This window comes from Triticum dicoccoides, chromosome 1A (genome assembly GCF_002162155.2).
Source record: "Triticum dicoccoides isolate Atlit2015 ecotype Zavitan chromosome 1A, WEW_v2.0, whole genome shotgun sequence".
NCBI classification, from domain to species: Eukaryota; Viridiplantae; Streptophyta; class Magnoliopsida; order Poales; family Poaceae; genus Triticum; species Triticum dicoccoides.
In genome coordinates, this window is record NC_041380.1 from 384,576,103 (window position 1) to 384,582,896 (window position 6,794).

The window sequence follows — 6,794 nt, forward strand, 5'->3', positions numbered from 1 at the left end:
CTTCCTAATGTTAAATTCCTAGCATATTGTTATTTTCCTAAGTCTGTAACCTGTTATCTTTTGCACTTTTGCCATGCTTGTTTGAACCAGCTATTGAGTGAATTAATCGTAGCTCGGTGTTCATATTTTGTCAAGCATCTTGAGTGGATCACTTCCATGTGATTTGTTGTTATGTTTGAGTGCAGCAGCTTGTTGTTCTTGATGCATTTAGATGGCCTCGTGCTGTTAATCGCAGCTTTGTGCCATTATTGTTTTGTTTGCCATTTGCAAACCGTGCATCCGATTCTGGTGATCTTTATATCGATTTCGACCGAAATTAACTCATCTTTCCAGTGGCACTCTTGGTTTTCCAAGTTGAGGACAGGTTCAATCTTTCCTTTCCGAAACATGCATATGCATCGCATATCACATCCCGCATATCATGCCATGTTTTGCATCATGTTGCTTGTGCATTGCACGTGGTTGATTGTGTCTCCCTTTGCTTGTATTCTTGCTTTGGGTAGAGCCGGGAGATGAGTACGTGATCGAGGAGCCCGTTGAGTACGTTTACGAGGATCAAGCTAACGTCAACTCGGAGAACTTTGCAGGCAAGATGACCATACCCTCGAAATCACTTCTATCTTTGCTTGCTAGATGCTCACTCTTTTGCTATGCCTATGCTATGATACCTACCACTTTCTTATCATGCCTCCCATATTACCATGTCAAACCTCTAACCCACCTTGTCCTAGCAAACCGTTGTTTGGCTATGTTGCCGCTTTGCTTGGCCCCTCTTATAGCGTTGTTAGTTGCAGGTGAAGATTGGACCTTGTTCCTTGTTGGAACATGTTTATTGTTGGGATACCATCATATTATCTTGTTTACTTTAATGCACCTATATACTTGGTAAAGGGTGGAAGGCTCGGCCTTATGCCTGGTGTTTTGTTCCACTCTTGCCGCCCTAGTTTCCGTCATACCGGTGTTATGTTCCTTGATTTAGCGTTCCATACATGGTTGGGTTATAATGGGAACCCCTTGACATTTCGCCTTGAATAAAACTCCTCCAGCAATGCCCAACCTTGGTTTTACCATTTTCCACCTAGCCTCTTTTCCCTTGGGTTTCCGGAGCAAGAGGGTCATCTTTATTTAAACCCCCCCCTAGGCCAGTGCTCCTCCGAGTGTTGGTCCGGACCGAGTAGACTGCGGGGCCACCTCGGGGCAACTTGAGGGTTGGTTTTACTCGTAGGATGTCTCATCCGAGTGTGCCCTGAGAACGAGATATGTGCAGCTCCTATCGGGATTTGTCGGCACATTCGGGCGGCTTTGCTGGTTTAGTTTTACCATTGTCGAGATGTCTTGTAACCGGGATTTCGAGTCTGGTCGGATTGTCTTGGGAGAAGGAATATCCTTCGTTGACCGTGAGAGCTTGTGATGGGCTAAGTTGGGACACCCCTGCAGGGTTTTGAACTTTCGAAAGCCGTGCCCGCGGTTATGGGCAGATGGGAATTTGTTAATGTCCGGTTGTAGAACACCTTAAACTTAACTTAATTAAAATGAATCAACAGAGTGTGTGGCCATGACGGTCTCTTTTCGGCGGAGTCCGGGAAGAGAACACGGTCTCGAGTTATGCTTGAACGTAGGTTGTTCTAGGATCACTTCTTGATCATAGTTTATCGACCGTGCCTTTGCCTTCTCTTCTTGCTCTCATTTGCGTATGTTAGCCACCATATATGCTAGTGCTTGCTGCAGCTCCACCTCATACCTTTTACCCTTCCTATAAGCTTAAATAGTCTTGATCGCGAGGGTGTGAGATTGTTGAGTCCCCGTGACTCATAGATTACTTCCAAAACCAGATGCAGGGACCGATGATACCGCTCCAGGAGATTCGACCGAGCTCAAGTGGGAGTTCGATGAGGACTCAGGATGTTACTACGTTTCCTTTCCAGATGATCAGTAGTGGAGCCCAGTTGGGGCGATCGGGGACTTTGTTGCATTTGGGATTGTTCTTTATTTTGGTTCCGTAGTCGGACCTTGATTGTATCTGGATGAATGTAATGTTATATTTATGCATTGTGTGACGTGGCGAGTGTAAGCCAACTATGTACCTCTTTTCCTTATTCATTACATGGGTTGTGTGAAGATTACCCCACTTGCAACATTGCTTACAATGCGGTTATGCCTCTAAATCGTGCTTCGACACGTGGGAGATATAGCTGAAGGAAATATGCCCTAGAGGCAATAATAATGTTATTATTTTATTTCCTTATATCATGATAAATGTTTATTATTCATGATATAATTGTATTATCCGGAAACATAATACTTGTGTGAATACATAGACAAACTAAACATCACTAGTATGCCTCTACTTGACTAGCTCGTTAATCAAAGATGGTTATGTTTCCTAACCATAGACATGTGTTGTCATTTGATTAACGGGATCACATTATTAGGAGAATAATGTGATTGACATGACCCATTCCATTAGCTTAGCACCCGATCGTTTAGTATGTTGCTATTGCTTTCTTCATGACTTATACATGTTCCTATGACTATGAGATTATGCAACTCCCGTTTGCCAGAGGAACACTTTGTGTGCTACCAAACGTCACAACGTAACTGGGTGATTATAAAGGAGCTCTACAGGTGTCTCCAAAGGTAAATGTTGGGTTGGCGTATTTCGAGATTAGGATTTGTCACTCCGATTGTCGGAGAGGTATCTCTGGGCCCTCTCGGTAATGCACATCACATAAGCCTTGCAAGCATTGAAACTAATGAGTTAGTTGTGAGATGATGTATTACGAAACGAGTAAAGAGACTTGCCGGTTGATGCGAGACGGTTATTCATTTAAATCAGAGAATAATGGTTGTTCTATTTATATGAGTAATATCTTTTATGGTCATGCACCCTTAAAGAGTGGTCTATTCTTATTAAATCTCAATAGTAGTGACACACATATTCATAATGTTGAAGCCAAAAGATGCAGAGTTGATAATGATAGTGCAACTTATTTGTGGCACTGCCGTTTGGGTCATATCGATGTAAAGCGCATGAAGAAACTCCATACTGATGGACTTTTGGAACCACTTGGTTATGAATCACTTGGTACTTGCGAACCATGCCTTATGGGTAAGATGACAAAAACACCGTTCTCCGGTACTATGGAGAGAGCAACAGATTTGTTGGAAATCATACATACAGATGTATGTGGTCTGATGAATGTTGAGGCTCGTGGCGGATATCGTTATTTTCTCACCTTCACAGATGACTTAAGCAGATATGGGTATATCTACTTAATGAAACATAAGTCTGAAATGTTTGAAAAGTTCAAAGAATTTCAGAGTGAAGTTGAAAATCATCGTAACAAGAAAATAAAATTCCTACGATCTGATCGTGGAGGAGAATATTTGAGTTACGAGTTTGGTGTACATTTTAAACAATGCGGAATAGTTTCGCAACTCACGCCACCCGGAACACCATAGCGTAATGGTGTGTCCGAACGTCATAATCGTACTTTACTCGATATGGTGCGATCTATGATGTCTCTTACTGATTTACCGTTATCGTTTTGGGGATATGCTCTAGAGATGGCCGCATTCACGTTAAATAGGGCACCAACCAAATCCGTTGAGACGACGTCTTATGAACTGTGGTTTGGCAAGAAACCAAAGTTGTCATTTCTGAAAGTTTGGGGCTGCGATGCTTATGTGGAAAGCTTCAACCTGATAAGCTCGAACCCAAATCGGAGAAATGTGTCTTCATAGGATATCCAAAGGAAACTATTGGATACACCTTCTATCACAGATCCGAAGGCAAGACTTTTTTTGCTAAATTCGGAAACTTTCTAGAGAAGGAGTTTCTCTCGAAAGAAGTGAGTGGGAGGAAAGTAGAACTTGATGAGGTAACTGTACCTGCTCCCTTATTGGAAAGTAGTACATCACAGAAATCAGTTTCTGTGACACCTACACCAATTAGTGAGGAAGCTAATGATGATGATCATGAAACTTCAGAACAAGATACTACTGAACCTCGTAGATCAACCAGAGTAAGATCCGCACCAGAGTGGTACGGTAATCCTGTTCTGGAAGTCATGCTACTAGATCATGATGAACCTACGAACTATGGAGAAGCGATGGTGAGCCCAGATTCCACAAAATGGCTTGAAGCCATGAAATCTGAGATGGGATCCATGTATGAGAACAAAGTATGGACTTTGGTTGACTTGCCCAACGATCGGCAAGCAATTGAGAATAAATGGATGTTCAAGAAGAAGACTAACGCTGACGGTAATGTTACTGTCTACAAAGCTCGACTTGTCGCAAAAGGTTTTCGACAAGTTCAAGGGATTGACTATGATGAGACCTACTCACCCGTAGCGATGCTTAAGTCTGTCCGAATCATGTTAGCAATTGCCGCATTTTATAATTATGAAATTTGGCAGATGGATGTCAAAACTGCATTCCTGAATGGATTTTTGGAAGAAGAGTTGTATATGATGCAACCGGAAGGTTTTGTCGACCAAAGGGAGCTAACAAAGTGTGCAAGCTCTAGCAATCCATTTATGGACTGGTGCAAGCTTCTCGGAGTTGGAATAAACGCTTTGATAGTGTGATCAAAGCATTTGGTTTTGTACAGACTTTTGGAGAAGCCTGTATTTACAAGAAAGTGAGTGGGAGCTCTGTAGCATTTTTGATATTATATGTAGATGACATATTACTAATCGAAAATGATATAGAATTTCTGAATAGCATAAAGGGATACTTGAATAAGAGTTTTTCAATGAAAGACCTCGGTGAAGCTGCTTACATATTGGGCATTAAGATCTATAGAGATAGATCAAGATGCTTAATTGGACTTTCACAAAGCACATACCTTGACAAAATTTTGAAGAAGTTCAAAATGGATCAATCAAAGAAAGGATTCTTGCCTGTGTTACAAGGTGTGAAGTTGAGTAAGACTCAATGCCCGACCAATGCAGAAGATAGAGAGAAAATGAAAGATGTTCCCTATGCTTCAGCCATAGGCTCTATCATGTATGCAATGCTATGTACCAGACCTGATGTGTGTCTTGCTATAAGTCTAGCAGGGAGGTACCAAAGTAATCCAGGAGTGGATCACTGGACAGCGGTCAAGAACATCCTGAAATACCTGAAAAGGACTAGGGATATGTTTCTCATATATGGAGGTGACAAAGAGCTCATCGTAAATGGTAACGTTGATGCAAGCTTTGACACTAATCCAGACGATTCTAAATCGCAAACCGGATACGTGTTTACATTAAATGGTGGAGCTGTCAGTTGGTGCAGTTCTAAATAAAGCATTGTGGCGGGATCTACATGTGAAGCGGAGTACATAGCTGCTTCAGAAGCAGCAAACGAAGGAGTCTAGATGAAGGAGTTCATATCCGATCTAGGTGTCATACCTAGTGCATCGGGTCCAATGAAAATCTTTTGTGACAATACTGGTGCAATTACCTTGGCAAAGGAATCCAGATTTCACAAGAGAACCAAGCACATCAAGAGACGCTTCAATTCCATCCGGGATCTAGTCCAGGTGGGAGACATAGAGATTTGCAAGATACATACGGATCTGAATGTTGTAGACCCATTGACTAAGCCTATTCCACGAGCAAAACATGATCAGCACCAAAGCTCCATGGGTGTTAGAATCATTACTGTGTAATCTAGATTATTGACTCTAGTGCAAGTGGGAGACTGAAGGAAATATGCCCTAGAGGCAATAATAATGTTATTATTTTATTTCCTTATATCATGATAAATTTTTATTATTCATGCTAGAATTGTATTATCCGGAAACATAATACTTGCGTGAATACATAGACAAACTAAACGTCACTAGTATGCCTCTACTTGACTAGCTCGTTAATCAAAGATGGTTATGTTTCCTAACCATAGACATGTGTTGTCATTTGATTAACAAGATCACATTATTAGGAGAATAATGTGATGGACATGACCCATTCCATTAGCTTAGCACCCGATCGTTTAGTATGTTGCTATTGCTTTCTTCATGACTTATACATGTTCCTATGACTATGAGATTATGCAACTCCCGTTTGCTGGAGGAACACTTTGTGTGCTACCAAACGTCACAACGTAACTGGGTGATTATAAAGGAGCTCTACAGGTGTCTCCAAAGGTAAATGTTGGGTTGGCGTATTTCGAGATTAGGATTTGTCACTCCGATTGTCGGAGAGGTATCTCTGGGCCCTCTCGGTAATGCACATCACATAAGCCTTGCAAGCATTGCAACTGATGAGTTAGTTACGAGATGATGTATTATGAAACGAGTAAAGAGACTTGCTGGTAACGAGATTGAACTAGGTATTGAGATACCGACGATCGAATCTCGGGCAAGTAACATACCGATGACAAAGGGAACAACATATGTTGTTATGCGGTCTGACCGATAAAGATCTTTGTAGAATATGTGGGAGCCAATATGAGCATCCAGGTTCCGCTATTGGTTATTGACCGGAGACATGTCTCGGTCATGTCTACATTGTTCTCGAACCCGTAGGGTCCGCATGCTTAAGGTTTCGATAACAGTTATATTATGAGTTTATGAGTTTTGATGTACCGAAGTTAGTTCGGAGTCCCGAATGTGACCACGGACATAACGAGGAGTCTCGAAATGGTCGAGACATAAAGATTGATATATTGGACGACTATATTCGGACACCGGAAGTGTTCCGGGTGATTTCGGAGAAAACCAGAGTACCGGAGGGTTACCAGAACCCTCCCCCCCCCCCGGGAGAAGTAATGGGCCATATGGGCCTTAGTGGAGAGAGAGA